The sequence below is a fragment of the Macaca thibetana genome, chromosome 15 (genome assembly GCF_024542745.1).
Source record: "Macaca thibetana thibetana isolate TM-01 chromosome 15, ASM2454274v1, whole genome shotgun sequence".
Taxonomy (NCBI): domain Eukaryota; kingdom Metazoa; phylum Chordata; class Mammalia; order Primates; family Cercopithecidae; genus Macaca; species Macaca thibetana.
In genome coordinates, this window is record NC_065592.1 from 91,392,547 (window position 1) to 91,409,857 (window position 17,311).

A 17,311-nucleotide genomic window follows, 5' to 3' on the forward strand; every position below is an offset into this window, starting at 1 on the left:
GAGTGACTGGTAATTTTGCTGCAGCAAGAAATTAAATTGGCATAGACCAAGGTGCTAGTTTGTATGAATGCCATTTTACTAGTGAAAGCAGCTAACAAATTGTGCAGAGTCTGCATCTCAACAAGGTTTTGTATTATCCATTCAATTCCATACATGCAATAACACAAATGTATTTTTGTGAGAAAAATATAAGTCAGGCAAAAAAAAAAAAAAAAAAAACGAAATCTGTAAAAAATTGGAAAATACTGTTACTTTGTCATGTGAAGACATGTGGTTAAAAACCAGGTGCCAAGGGTCTTCTGCAATTGGTTGGGATGGTAACATGATATGCAATTGGTTGGGATGGTAACCAATGGTGCATGCATATGGATATCCTCAGTAGTTAGAGCTGTGACAGGAAATGTCCACATGCCTTCCTGAATCTAATTATCATAGAAGAAAGATTTTTATACTAGGCTACCCATTTGGGGGAAAAAAGTCTGCATTCCCAATTGCAGCTGCCAAGACCTGCTATTCTACTGCATCCCTGCCCTTCCCAAGCTGCAGAAGAACTGAGGGGAAACAGACCTAGGTGGTTTGTTAAATTTTATTGTAAAGGAAAGATAGCAATGGGATATAAAATCTAGGAGAGAAGTCAAGGAAAACACCATACATTATTAGAGGGCAAATAAAATGCTCAGAATTCCACCCGTCAGAAATAAATAAGCAGTTATTTTTTAAATTGGAATAAGCACTGAAGGCCAAATTTCTTTAGAAATAAAAAGGCAAAACAGAAAGAAATATAGTACACAAGAGAAAGCTGAAGAATGTACTGCAAAAGAAGATCTATCCCAGAAAACAAAAGAAAATTATGAACAACAAATGCATTTCTCATGGAAATAAAACACAGACTCTACATACCAGATGGGAACTCAAAGTAGAGAAAGAAGAGATCAAACATGAGACCTTTTGACAACAAAATGTGATGAAAAAACAATGTGACAACAGAAGAAAAGCTTCCATTCATAAGAACAGAAACAAAATACCTAGAAACAAATCAAATGCTAAAAATGCAGAACCATTCTGAGGAAAAGATAATGCTAATGAGACACATATAGGAAGAGTTGGCTAAATGTGTATATATGCATAATTCATAATTAATAAGTCTTAATAAAATTAAGATGTGATGCTTATATTTACTAAAAATCCTCCAATTTCAACTGAAACTGAAGTAAAATTAAAAATACTATTATTTTGGAATGACAAGAATATTTCTAAATTAACCTGGATGAATAAATATGCAGTAGCCAGAAGCTTTTTGAAAGGACAAATATGAGTTAAGGTTTATTCTATCATATATTAAAATACATTACAGAGCCACAATATTTAAAACAGCATGGTTACAGCCTGTATTAATCTATTCGCATACTGCTATGAAGAAATATCTGAGGCTGGGTAATTTAAAAGAAAAAAAAGGTTTAATGGACTCATAGTTTCACAAGGCCAAGGAGCCCTCACAATCATGGTGGAAGGCAAAGGAGGAGCAAAGGCACATCTTATGTGGGAACGGGCAAGAGAGCATGTGCGAGGGAACTCCCACTTACAAAAACATCAGATCTCATGAGACTTATTCACTATCACCACTGTCACACGGGAAAAACCTGTCCCCATGATTCAATTACCTCCCATGACACGTGGGGATTATGGGAGCTACAATTCAAGTTGAGACTTGGGTGGGGACACAGCCAAACCATATCAGAGACCCTAATGTATATTAATGTATTCTGGAGTTTGGAATAAGAAAAGGTCAGCACCTCCTGTTTCTTTAAATGGCCAGCAAAAGATGGAATTATATCTCCAGAATGTCTTCAACTCATTTTACATAAAAAACAACTGTCTCTTCAGTATATATTTATGCTTGTCAATCTCTCCATCCTCAAAAATCTTCAATATACTGAGCTAAATCGCTTTGTAGTCAGTATTCTGTATAGCTCAAATCTATATTTGTTTCCTATTACTGCTGTAACAAATTACCACAAACAGTAAACAATAGCTTCAAACAATGCAAATTTATTACTTTGAGTTCTGGAGGTCAGAGTCCTAACTTAGTCTTAAAGAGCTAAAATCAGATGTTGACAGGACTGTCTCCTTCTGGAGGCTCTGGGGAGAATCTGTTCCTTCCCTCCTCTGGTTTCTGGAGGCTGTTCTCATTCTTTGACTGACCCCAGGTCATACAGCCTTTTTGGTCCCTGCTTCCATCACCACATGCCATTTCTCTCTGACTCTGATCCTCCCGCCTGCCTCTTATGAAGACCTTTGTGATTATATGGGGCCCACCTAGATAATACAGCATAATCACTTCAAGATCTATAATTTAATCTCAGCCATAAAGTTTCTCTTACCATGTAAGATAACAGATTCACAGGTGCCAGTGATTAGAATGTAGACATTTTTGTAGGGGAGAGAGAGGGGCCTTGTTGTACTTACCACATTCTCTTTTGCTATCATCCTAATTATCTGGTTATTAAAAACCTGAAAAAACTAATGCCAGTCATATCCATATATGTATGTGCATTTGTGACATCAGAGCAGTGAAGAAAATTTTCCTGGATGCTGCTGAATCTTATATGTATCATTAGCTTAGTCAGTTAACTCTGTTTTAAAAGAAATCAATAGACACTGAAAAACTACTTTGGCTGGGTGTGGTGACTCATGCCTGTAATCACAGCACTTTGGGAGGATAAATGAGGAGGAACACTTGAGGCCAGGAGTTTGAGACCAGCCCGGGCAACATTGCAAGACCCTGTCGCTGCAAAAAATTTTAAAAATTAGCCACATATAGTGGTGCATACCTGTAGTCCTAGCTACTCAGGCAACTGAAATGAAAGGATCGCTTGATCCCAGGAGTTTGAGGCTACAGTGAGTTATGAGGGTGCCACTGCACTGCAGCCTGTGTGTCAGAGCAAGACCCTTTCTCTGAATAAGTAATGATTTGCTCTTTAACAAATGAGAGAAAGTATCACATATTTTCTGTTGCTTTGCCTTTATTCAATCATTTTATACTTATATGTTGAATACCTATTAATATAGTAAAAATAAAAATTATTAGGATATAATTACAGTCATAGTAGCTGTCATTTATTAAGTGCTTTCTATGGGTCATTGTGCTAAATTGCATGAATTATTTATTTCTAATCATTCTAAAATCAGGATATTATTTCCCACTATATACAGATAAAAACACTAAAAAATCTTAAAAGAGTTGCAAGCAAGTAGGTATTAGGAAAACTATTTGAACTTAGTGACTCTAAGGACCCTAACTTTACAATCTACCTTTGCTCCTAGTACTTGCACAAGGCGCTAGACAAAAGGAATCAATGGCAGGACCTGTTGCCCCATGCTTCTGTTCCATTGGTGACTCAGACTAATAAGAGACAAGAACAAAAGGGTAAAACATGTGCTGTGACAGAAGATGAGAATGTGACAAGAGCTCACAGATAGGCTCCTCACCCAGACAAAAACAGGGTACCATCTTTCCAGGAGGCAGCTGAGAACTGAAGAAGGGGTGCAAGGGCAGGTTGCACAGCAGTGGGGTGAGGACTGCAGGCTGATTCAACAGAATGAGCAAATGCCTGGAGGCAAGAGAACATGGAGAGTCAAAGAGATTAAAAGAAATTCATTATGGCTGGATGATAAATGTCAAGGAGAGGATAGCAAATGACCGGGAAAATACGCCTGGGCCAAATTATACAAGACCTTGTAAATCATGTTAAGGAGTTTGAACTTCATCAGAACTTCATCCAAGGGTCAGGTCAGTCCCTTTAAAAGTTTTCAGCCAGGAATTATTTGATACTTGAGCAAATTTGCATATTAGAATGAGAGGAAGCGTGACTTCGATGGGGACAATGCTGGGAGCAGCGAGGCCAGCCAGTCAGCTGTTGTAGGTCTCCAGTCATTATGGAGGTGTTGCAAAGCTAATATTTTCATATTAACACATACATGGAAATATTGTGAAGAAAAAGGCAAAATTCACATGGATTTTAAATATAAAGCACCCAGCTTCAAAGAAATCTCGTACTTGCAAAACAATCCCGGAGTCTGTTGCTCCAGCTCCCTCGCTGCACCTTCCCTCACCCTTGAGTATATTCTGCACTGCCAGATTGAATACATCGCTGGGCAACGCCGCAGATGCACAAGGATTTTGTATGGTGCTAGTAGCCTGGTATCTCCCTAAAGCAAAGCCTGCAGGAAGGTATTTTATTTGCAAATGGTTCCGAGGAGCCAGTGTGAGGGGCAGGAGAGTGAAGTAGGGAAGGAAAGCAAATACAAGAAGGCATTTTCATTTTGGTGGAACCTTCTGAGGTGCCTAAGGAAATGCATCTTAGAACTTTTCTTTATGGAGATGTCCTGGGAATCACATTTATCTTCCATCGCCCAGGTTTCCATTACTTATTGCTCAAGGGTGGCAGTTCCATGAATCAGTGCCTAGTGGGTTGCCACAGGGGTCCAAGCTGAGTAGCTCTAGGCAGGGCATTGGGGGTCCATAGCGTAGGCCCACAGTGAGGCCCAGCAAGCTCTACTTATATGCAACTGGTTAAAGCTTACATAGAAGCAATTGCCACAGCCACGCCAGATTCAGGGTGGAGCTGTGATTGTAATAGCACTTGCTGCTCTCTGAAGTTCCTTTTTTATTGTATTTTTCATGTGTGTACTGCCTCTCTCACCCGTTAGACTGCAAGATCGAGTTGTCTTTTTCTTTTTAAACTGCCACCACTTCAGTTGTGGAAATCTGTCTGCCTTACACTAGATGCTTAAACATTTTTTCATTGAGGAGTGACTGTGAAGTCCCAGGTGTCTGCCATGTATATGGTTGCCTCTTTAAGATGGTGGGTGAGACTAGATTTTTTGCGTTTGGTTTTTCCACTTTCAGTGTTGAAGTTCACACAGTCTGCTACTTAGGGAATACTGTAGCTGCAGCAGATTGGACAGAAGACCATTTCAAGGCTGGAAGGCAACTATACACATAGATCAAGAGAAATGTTGATTTCTCAGCCACTACGAAGTATTCTACCAGGTGGAGTCACTCCACATTGGATGATTCCAAAGTAACCCATTAAATCCCATTCTTTGGAAAGTATGCATCCAGGAGCAAAAGAAAAGGGGCCTCTCCCACTTCCACGTTTTTCCCCTGACTGATGCTGGGTCACTCATCTTATTGTTTATGAAGCTTTCTGCATATCTCAGAAACAGAAATTTGAAGCTAGGGGGAAGGAAACATGCTGATGATAAGAAAAATGGCACTGTTTCAAAACCCCTACCTGTCTTGAATAACTCAACCAACAGGTCTGGTAAAAATTGATTCTTGGGAGGGCACCATGGCTCATGCCTGTAATCCCAGCACTTTGGGAGGCTGAGGCAGGTGGATTACTTGAGGTCAGGAGTTTGTGACCAGTCTGGTCAACATGGCGAAACATTGTCTCTACTAAAATTACAAAAGTTAGCGGGGTGTGGTGGTGCCCACGTGTAGTCCCAGCTACTCGGGAGGCTGAGGCAGGAGGATCGCTTGATCCTGGGAGGCAGGGGTTGCAGCGAGCTGAGATTGTGCCACTGCACTACAGCCTGGACAACAGAGTGAGACTCTGACTCAAAAAAAAAAACACAAAAAAACACATTCTTGCAAAGTTTGTATTCTGTTCACAGAGATCATTAGGGATCACATTCTAATATTGTATTATATACAAATTTCCAACCAAATTTACATTTTAGAATGGGAAGCAGATTTAGAACTCATCTTTGTTTGCTGTCTCCCTCCCATCAACCCTCCTCAGCCTGCCCCATATGTGGCCAACAGGAAATAAAGGCTCAGAAAAGTGAAGTAACCGCTCTATGTTGCCCAGCTACTTTGTGGCAGAAACAAAATGAGAATCTTTCTGTGTGGTATAGTTCTTGTTTCAGAGCAATTCAATAGAGTGTGGGTTACTGATAATGTTAAAGTGGCAGGTTTGATTTTTGTGTATAGGCCATGGATTCTTCCCTGCTTCCACCAACCTCCCTAAAACACATAAACTAGCTTACAAATGCCTTGAGGGTTAGAAATGTGTCTTTTATCCAGTGCCTGGCACATTGTAGGATCTCAAAAAATATTTGTTGTAAAATGAATTTCTCTGGCTGTGGTATTAGTCATCCCGAAGGAGGATAATAACCTTTTTCCCCAAATACATTTTTCTCCGCTATCCTGGTTACTTTCTCCTGTCTTTGTTTATAGTCAATCAATATCGCTGTTAAGGCGCCTCCAGCTTTGTTGTATTCGGGTTCGGAGCCTTGTCTGTTGGACAGCCTGACTTACCACAGAGATACCAAACACCCTTTCAAAATCTATTACTGGGTCAAGCCTCAACTCTACTAGTTTAAAAATCATTTCTCCAAGGTTTGCTTTAAAGTTTTCTTTCTCTCCATGTCAGCAGGATAGCTGTGAATTTCTTATTTTCAGCAAGCCCTCCTTTGAGGAATGGTGACCCAGTAAGAGGGATTTTCACATACGGTAAAATCTTTCTGTCAGAGGTTTAGACTTTCTCCCATTCATCTAGCTTAGAAAAGGATTCTTTTTTTTTCTTTCTTTTTTTTTTTTTTTTTTTTGCTCAGTTTCTGTAATTATTGTTACTGCCTTGACTAATGCCAGTGTAAAGCCCAAGTCTAGCAATATAAGATAGACTAAATAGAGAATTTCATTGCAAGGTAAAAATTGTATTCTTTGTAAATGTGTTTCTTGTTAAGGATACCTATTGTTAGGTGCTAAAGGGATATGTCACCAAGGAATATATTTAATGGCATAATTTTAAAATAATGCCATTGATTTGTATAACTCTGGACTTAGAATTTGTAACTTATCTTACACATTGATTTGTTTCCCTTATATTTCCACAAAAAACATAAAGCCAAGTATAACATTCTTTGAGAAATACACAAAGAAAAGTTTCTAACAAGTTTATCAATTCCCTGGGTCTCACCTCTGGTGGACTGAAGCTAGTCCTCTGGAGGGAGTAGAATTTGGAAAAAAGGGATTAGAGAATGTTGAAAGGCCATAGAATGTTGAAGCCGTGAAAAATGTGGCAAAATTGGTTTCCAAAATCCTTATTGGGAGGAACCAAGACCATTTTGGGGGTTTCAGGGAAACAGTGGCATCAAATGTAAAGAATGAGAACAGCATTGATACTGAAAAAGTCAGAAGCTGAGTGAGATATGAATAACCAAGACTCAGCCATGAAGAAAGAAAGCTTATGATGATCCAGCCAACGAACTTGTGCAATCTTAGTTGCTAATAGCAATGCCATATCTATCTATGTGTTTGATGAACAGCTAGCTCTTCTGTACATGTTTTTCCATTTGTGTCAGTGAAGAAATCTATAAACAATTGCCACTGACTAGTAAATGTCACCACTTAAGTTGTTCAACAAATCTTTATTAAGGATTACGGTGAGGAGCCATTGGATTAGGTACTGTACTTGTTCAAAAATGAGTTAGAGATGGTAGCTGTCCTTGAAAACATACAACCATAAAGGGAGAAAAGTAGAAAATAAGTATAGAACAGGGCTGTTTATGATCATTTTAGTAATAAGCACCTATTATATGCTAGACACTTTTAAATTCCTTCTAGGTATTACACGGACAAATGTTAGAAGAGATTAAGAGAGATAACAACTGTCTACGTGATTAGAGGAAAAGGTATAGGTTGAAAGTATGGGTAGAATTTCTATGGATGCAGTAGTTTCACTAGAGTGTTCCACTCAAATAAATTGAACCAGGAAAAACAAGGAGGGCGAATACTATAAAGCACCTGGAGGAAAAAGCTGAATGGAAGCTGTGATGGCATAGAGATGTATTTTAGGAAACAGGGGTTTCTGCATCAACTTTGATGCTAAGCCAAAAGGTTTGATTTTTATTTTGTAGGCACTGGGGAACTATTGAAGGTTGCTGAGAACAGACTCACATGATAGAAACTGATTAATCTAGAAGACTGAGAGTAGATGAGAAAACATCAGGTAGCCATGACAATGGCTCAGGCCCAAAACAACAAGGCCAATAGAAGGGAAGATAAGGAAGGGATTCCAGAAGGTAGCCTTATGGGCTTGAAGTCATCACTATCCAGTTGCTCATCTCTACAAAAGGTCCTACCACCATACATATTTTTTGGCAATAACTTGCATATCAATAGAGATGTTCTAAGCATCATTTGGGAAGCGACTTGGTAACTATGAATACTGAAATATGCTTCTAGCGGTCTTTTATAAAGCAGACTTCCCAAGGGTAAACTGTGATGTAAGCTGTGAAAATGGTTACATACAAAATCCACAGATTTCTAACCAGAATGCTTATAGAACTCATTATTCAGTTTCAAGAGTGTGCCATTTGTTCTGTAACAAAAATAGGACCAATATCAATGAAGCAGTGTTTTGAAGTTTTTGGGCATGATTACATAGCTTGGGAAAACGTTAATATTTGGTAGATATGGCCAAGAAAGTATTGTTTGTAAAAGAAAGATCACTTCTAAATTCTTGCCTATAGATTGAGGAGTATTATGTAATTTTTGGTTTCTACAGTGGAATTTTCTCTTTATATTCCATTCCTTTTCTTCTCTCAAAACCCAATGGCAAGGAATGGGGAGGAAGAGAAATGCATACAGTGGGTTGTTTCAAGTGTACCTTACTCAAGACAACGTATGTAGACAACCAGAAATGAGCACTCTCATTTCTCAGGACCTGATTCCTTCCAGCCAGTAAACAGATCATACCACAGTGAAACACAACTATGCTGTTCAAGCAACGGGTATGAGTTGCACCGAACACCTGACAGGTGTGCACCCTCTCATTAACCCTTAGAAACAGGATTTCAATTCTTTCCCTCAGACCTTCTGTAAAAGACATAAACCCCTTCCAAATCCCTTCCCAGGTCTTTCTCCAAAAAAGTTTCTCCTACAAATGACTGTTTAATTTACATGTCAGTTTTTCTTATTAAAATGCTAATTGCTTGTAGAGATCCCCTTGTTGCCAGGAATAATAGGAGAGATTTATGTGTGGTGTTGCCTTTACTAAAATCTTAACCCCTCTTGGCATAAGTACCACTGAATTCCTGGTTCACTTCACTCCTGCCATCAATGAAACAAAATATTCCACAATTTTAGCAGTTCCCACTTCCTGTTTTATCTCCATTTTATGAGATCCAGTTTTCCAGAATATGTTTGGTGATTATTTTACTTAATCACTTTATCTCTACTGACAGAAAATTAATACTTTTCCAGGACTTATATAATAAATTCTCTTCTGAATTTTTCCAGTAATTGATATTTTCTACTCCATATTTCCATATAACGGAAAATTAATGTAAGTTCAAATTAATGAATTATAGTAATTAACCTTGTTATCCTTATGGGCTCACTTTAAGCCTAACAACAATTTATTTTCATTTTCTGAATTGCCTTCCAAAAAAGTTATAGTAATTTATATACTTTTAAAAAACATTAGCAGAGTCATGGTTCAAACTCAGGACTGTTGAATTCAATGGTCATATTCCAATGGTAAAAGAAATAGGGAGTGCCTTGTGCCATCCTTACTAACACACACACGCCCCAACAATATTAAATGCACAGGTGAGCATGTGATCAAGAATCACACACATTTTAGGAAAACCAATAGAAAGCACAGGAAATACAAGCAAGAGAGCTAAAACTTCAGAGAATTAGAATTAATTATGTAAGCCAAAGGAGCATTCAGAAGAAGTATAATTAGTCCCTAGAGGAATGTGACAGGACTCTTCATGAGATAAGAGTTGGTTTTAAAAACCTGTCTACTAGAGATCAATGGAGTAAATGAAATTAAAACTTTATAAAATAGTAAAATAAAGTCATAAGCTGAGACATCAGGTGAAATGATTCTGTTAGTATCAATGTAGGTGAATAAAGAAATTGAAAGGATATGGAACAGAACAGAGTCCTCAGAAATAATACCACACATCTACAGCCATCTGATCTTTGACAAATCTGAGAGAAACAAGAAATGGGGAAAGGATTCCCTATTTAATAAATGGTGCTGGGAAAATTGGCTAGCCATAAGTAGAAAGCTGAAACTGGATCCTTTCCTTACTCCTTATACGAAAATTAATTCAAGATGGATTAGAGACTTAAATGTTAGACCTAATACCATAAAAATCCTAGAGGAAAACGTAGGTAGTACCATTCAGGACATAGGCATGGGCAAAGACTTCATGTCTAAAACACCAAAAGCAACGGCAGCAAAAGCCAAAATTGGCAAATGGGATCTAATTAAACTAAAGAGCTTCTGCAAAGCAAAAGAAACTACCATCAGAGTGAACAGGCAACCTACAGAACGGGAGAAAATTTTTGCAATCTACTCATCTGACAAAGGGCTAATATCCAGAACCTACAAAGAACTCAAACAAATTTACAAGAAAAAAACAAACAACCCCATCAAAAAGTGGGCAAAGGATATGAACAGACATTTCTCAAAAGAAGACATTCATACAGCCAACAGACACATGAAAAAATGCTTATCATCACTGGCCATCAGAGAAATGCAAATCAAAACCACAATGAGATACCATCTCACACCAGTTAGAATGGCGATCATTAAAAAGTCAGGAAACAACAGGTGCTGGAGAGGATGTGGAGAAATAGGAACACTTTTACACTGTTGGTGGGATTGTAAACTAGTTCAACCATTATGGAAAACAGTATGGCAATTCCTCAAGGATCTAGAACTAGATGTACCCTATGACCCAGCCATCCCATTACTGGGTATATACCCAAAGGATTATAAATCATGCTGCTATAAAGACACATGCACACGTATGTTTATTGTGGCACTATTCACAATAGCAAAGACTTGGAATCAACCCAAATGTCCATCAGTGACAGATTGGATTAAGAAAATGTGGCACATATACACCATGGAATACTATGCAGCCATAAAAAAGGATGAGTTTGTGTCCTTTGTAGGGACATGGATGCAGCTGGAAACCATCATTCTTAGCAAACTATCACAAGAACAGAAAACCAAACACTGCATGTTCTCACTCATAGGTGGGAACTGAACAATGAGATCACTTGGACTCAGGAAGGGGAACATCACACACCGGGGCCTATCATGGGGAGGGGGGAGGGGGGAGGGATTGCATTGGGAGTTATACCTGATGTAAATGACGAGTTGATGGGTGCTGACGAGTTGATGGGTGCAGCACACCAACATGGCACAAGTATACATATGTAACAAACCTGCACGTTATGCACATGTACCCTAGAACTTAAAGTATAATAATAATAAATTAATTAAAAAAAATAAAAAAGAAATTGAAAGGATAAAATCTAAAGGCCATGGAGTAATGATACAGACAGCCAATATCAGCTAATAATAATTCTGGGGCACTATAAATAGGAGAGGAAGATTTTAATTGTGAGGAGAGTCTGCAGTATGGGTGGCAAAGTACAGTTCATTGAGAAGAGGGGAAGTGAGCAGAGTTATTGATAACGTTTCTTGATGGTATTTCCAGTCAATGTGAATGGATTAAATTTTCTTGTGAAAAGATGAAGGCATTGGATTGAGTACATGAATAACTAAACAAAGAGAGAAAGAATCCAGCAATATAAAGTTTACAAAGAACACAATTCAAACAAAATAAGAGAATAAAGGGGAAAATGAAAATGAAAAGAATGTCTGTTGACTGCCTTCAAAAGGCATTCAAAAATCCCAGTTGAACACATACACCTCTAACACAGCAGATACCACTCTACACTGTGACACTTGTAAACAGAGTAAGGGGCCTTTATTTCTGGGTTTTATTTTGTTGCTTTGTTTTGCTTCTTTTTTAGTCCCTAGAATAGCAGCATTACTTGGCATGTTTTTAATGACAAATAAATGAAAAAGAAAACCAAAATAATCATCATTTATCTGCATTTGAATGTTCAGCATAGGCTGGCATTTCAGTTAATTGAATAAAAATACAACACAATTCTTTACTCTGAATAATCAGTTCCTCGGTAGCTTATTTGAACAATCATAATAATGAGCAATGGTTGTTTTTTTTTCCATTGCCAACAACATCTCATGTCTTAAATTATCATCAAAAAAACACTTGAGAAAAATCCAGTCTTCTTCCTTTTTGGGAGGTTTCTATATAACTTCACCTTGTCCCTCTGTTTAATTCAATAAACATTTATCAAGCACTAAAGTACACAACTTAGTATGCTAGGTGCTGTGATTCTGCTATCAACCAAAAAAAAAAAGGCACTCATCCTCAAGTTGACAATCTAGCAGAGGACAGAAAAATAAACTTGGCCTCCTTGCATTAAAGTATCTGTTAACAGATATTTATTGTGCACCTATTATGTGCCAGGACAGATCTGCAGTGTAAGATGGGGATGCGAATAGTATTCCTGCTAATTGTGTGTCATGATATTTGCTATGGTACTGAGGATAGGGAGGAAACAAAAGAGACAAGGTAGCTGCCCTCAGAGATCTTGCATTCAAGCTCAGAGAGTAATGGAAGATAGAAAATGAAAGCAGAAATTGTAAAAGTATAGATGCTAACTTATGAGGCCCTTGATGAGATATATTGTACATTATTGAATCAGAAGTGCAAAGGTATCGATTTTTGAAGAATAAACTCTACATTTGCTATGACAGCATCTTCGTCACAGGCAATTATTAAACATTCATTCTTTTAATATTCGTAGAACTCAGAAAATTTTTGCTGCTTGCTCTAATCTGGTAGCACTCCTGCCTGTCTTGATTTTCTGTTGGTCTGTGACTCTATGACTCTATCTCGCTTCTTCTTTTTGGTTCTCTTCAATGAAATGGCACCTACAAAACAAATTGCTTCTTTTGTCTGCAGCTGGCTTGTTCACAGTGGGGCTCTTGATATGAACAAACCTGAAGATGTCAGACTGTATAAACACACAGAGAAAGATGTGTTCACAAAGGCTCCTACACTGGAAAATTATACGCTACTTCCAAAATGCTTTGCCACATTTAAAAGTGTAATTATACCCTTTTCTTAATGACTGACATGACATATGTTTACATGTGTTTTAGCCAACTTATGACAGTACACAGTCGTGTGTTGTACATTTGGTACCAACATCTACAATTTCATGAGAAAAACATCTGAAGCTGTCTGTTGATGTTGCCCTACTGTTTTACAATAAATAATGCAACCTGCAAATTTCATAATATTTTTTAATCTTTGTATAATAAATTTAATTGTCATTTTTCTCTTGTTGGTTGCAAGAACTATTTGCTCAACCACACTGACCTTGTTTCAGATTTATTTGTTTTCCTTTGGCTGTTTCTTTATTTGGTTGGAATTTCTAGAGCAGCATTGTTCAACAGAATTCACTGCAATGATAAGAAATGTTTTGTGTCTGAACTGTTCCATGTGGTAGCCACTGGCCACATGTGGCTGTCGAGCTCTTGAAATGTGGCTGGTGCAAATGAGATACTGAAAATGTAATTCTATTTAACGTTAATTGATTTAAATTTTAAAAACTGTACGTGGTTAATGGCTACTATATCTGACAGCAATGGAAGAGTAGCAATATCCAGTAGAAATATACTGTGAAACACAGATGTAATTTTAAATTTTCTAGGAGCCATATTTTAAAAAGTAAAAACAAAAATAAAAGTAATTTAAATAATATATTTATATGTTTAATAATATGTATTAAATCTTATTTTAACCTAGAGTAGTCAAATTTATAAAGGCAGAAAGTAAAATGATAGTTTCCGGGGGCTCAAAAAAGGGAAAAATAAGGGGTTCTTATTTGATGGGTACAGAGTGTCAGTTTCGTACGATGGAGAGAATTCTTTGGGTGGATGGTGGTGATGGTAGTACGGCAGTGTGAATGTAATGCCATTGAACTATACATATAAAAATGGTAAGATGGTAAGTTTTATGTTAATTTTACTAATTCTTTTAAAAATTAAAAAGTGAAAATAAATGATCATTTAAACAATTACACAATACAAAATATTAATATAATGTTTTACCTTCTCGCTGTTGTACTAAACTTTCAAAATTTGATGCATGTTTTACACTTCATCAGACCAGCCATTTTTCACATGTTGAATAGCTACATGTGGCCAGTGGCTTCTGTATTGGGTAGAGCTGGTATAGAGAAAGAAAATAATCCAAAAGTTATTAATTATATTTCTCTCCTCTTCCTGCCTTCTTATTAGGGCCCAACAATTAAATCTATACAATAGTTTTCCACCATAAAAGAAGGGGCAAAGTATGCAAAGTTAATTAATTAAACCAGAGGTTTGCCTCCATAAAGGTGACTAAGAAATACCTTGCTCTCCTCTAAGACCTTTTAAAAAAATCTGAATAATATTTAAGTGATTCCTTTGTACCTCATGTATACATTCACTCCAGTGAAGTTATTCACACAACCTCGTGGTCCTAAAAACATTTTAACACAACTGTGCATCTTAGAATCAATAGCAAAATTGAGAACTGAGAAAATATATTATTAATTATATTAGTTACCAGGCACACAGATACATAATTTTCTAAACAATCCTATTGGTAGACATTATTATTCCCATTTTTTAGTTAGGAAATTGAGAATGAAAGCATTCATACATTTCTTAAGTTATTGAGCTAATAAAAATAACTCATTGTATCATTTAATTATATCCTTCTACTTTTGCATCCTCATAGCTTAGCTCACGCTCGTGAGTGAGAACATATAATGTTTGGTTTTCCATTCCTGAGTTACTTCACTTAGAATGGTGGTCTCCAGTTCCATCCAGGTTGCTGCGAAAGCCATTATTTCATTTCTCTTCATGGCTAAGGGGTATTCCATGGTGTGTGTGTGTGTGTGTGTGTGTGTGTGTGTATGTGTGTTCTTTATCCAGTTGTTAATTGATGGGCATTTGGGCTGGACTTTGGGGACTCAGGGTAAATGGTGGGAGGGGGGTGAGGGATAAATGACTACACATTGGGTACGGGGTACACTGCCTGGATGATGGGTACACCAAAATCTCAGAAATCACCACTAAAGAACTTATTAATGTAACCAAACACTACCTGTTCCCCCAAAACTTATTAAATTAAAAAAAAATAAAAAAACAAAGCAATGAATCAAGTAACCAAACTCAAGTAAATCTTAGCTAAAACCTGGGAGAAGCAAAACTAACGTTTACTATTTTTAACTCCTTAATTTTAGTGATATGTCCCTAGTAAGGGAAGGTCTACACACTGGGTGACAGCACTGATGATTGCTACTTCTTTCACATCATGCAGAAACTGAGGTCATCAGTTTACACAAATAGGATGTGAACTCATCATTTTCTTTCTTTTTCTTACACCATGGAATCTGTAATACTGACTAGTTAGGGATGGTGTATGTGGACATATTATTTAGAGAATAAGTAAAAAGTTCAAATCAAATCATCATCTAGATTCTAAGGCATTAGAATAACTAGAATAACTTGAAAATTGACCAATTAATATGCTGATCTCTGAAGTGAGTCCAAATTTTAAAAACTATTAGAGAAACATCTAAAATCTATTCAGTCTTAGACACGTGGAAAGAAAATGTTTTATTTTCATGAGAAAATGAAGTAATTTTATTTATTGTCGTTGGAGCAAGTGCGTGGATTTTGTTATTTTTAAATTTCACATTCTATTATGTTGTTACAGTGGTGTGTAGGTCAGTGTGTACGAGAAACACAGAAAAATAACCCAGATGAGAAAAATTTAACACAGACAAGTGACTACTAATTTGTTAGAAAGGCTGAATAACAAAGGGGGAAAAAGTATATCTGAAGAGAAAAGGAGAAGAGGATGCTATTATCAATAGCTCAGGAATCAGCTTCCTCCTCTGAGAACCTACACAAGAGCTTATACATCCCACTGCCCCTGTGCCCCAGATAAGTGGGCTGAAACCTACTGACTCGCTGGAGCCCATAGTCTCCTACAGCAGCCTAGCTTTGCTGCGGCCACTCCCATGGGTGCTGACAAAAGAAAGAAAACAGTGGCTTTGCCCTTCCCAATTCAAACTTCTCACAATATCCCCCAATGGAAAAACAGCAGAATTCAGCTGGGAAAGGAGTCTGGAAAACACAGTTTGCAAGCTTCCAGCTCTGGTGCAAGCAAAGGGTAAAAGTGGAGCTGAGATCCAACCAAAACTCTCCAGCACAACTGGTGGAATACAAAAGAAAAATAAGAGGAAACTGTGAAAATCTTCATGAAATATGGAAAGAAATGTTCATTGCAACACAGCAAGAAGCCACCGATTTGGCAAAACTAATTGGATAATTGAGGCATCTTTTCCAGGATGACAAACAGTATTGCAGTTGTCAAAGATGAACATAATTGATACTGAACATATGAGGAGAAATTGTTCGTGTTCTCGTTGTTCTGGTTCAAAATATTCTGTTTAGAATAATAATCTATGCATTGTATCTAGACACAGATATTCAAGGAACATTACCACAGGGTGATGCACTGTCTTTGAGAGGTCATATTATAAATGGCTGAGTACACAGACTCTGAAGACAGACTACCCAGGTTGGCATTTAAATTCTTCCATTTACTGGTTATATGCCTTTGGGTAACTTGGTCATCCATCCCTAGTATCCTACTGAATTTGCTGTTGTCAAGGTCACTGTGCATGTTCATATTGCCAAATCCAGTGGCCACTTCTCATGCAAATTTTGGTTGACTGACCTCGCATTAGCATCTGCTATATTTCATGGCACCATTTTTGAGGTGCTGCTTCTTTTGGATTCCCTGATACTCTTGTCTCCTCCTGGCTTTTCTTCTATACTATATACCTAGTCTTTCCTCCTCTGTCTTTGTTGCTGTCTGTTGTCTCTGCTTGACTTCTAAACACAGAAGTGCTGAAGATGTTTTTTTCCCCTCCGTGTCCCCTCCTTTCCTTTATTCACTCTTCACGGGTGATCTCATTCAGGCCTTAGCTTTGAATACCATCTCTGACTCCTGAGCTAGACCTCCAGAGCGCCCTCTCATTCGGCCTCCTGATATCTTCAAGTCAAAAGGTAACTCCTAATGCAGGTTCATCAATTGTAACAAATGTACCACTCTGGTGCAAGATGTTGACAGTAGGGTAGGCTGTGGATGTGAAGGGACAGGGGAGATGTGGGAACTCTCTGTGGTTTTTGTTCAACTTTGCTGTGAACCTAAAACTGATCTAAAAAATAAAGACTATTGAAGAAATAAAAGAAAAAGAAAGGAAGGAAATTCTGACACATGCTACTATGTGGATGAAACTTGAGGACATTATGCTAAGTGAAATTAG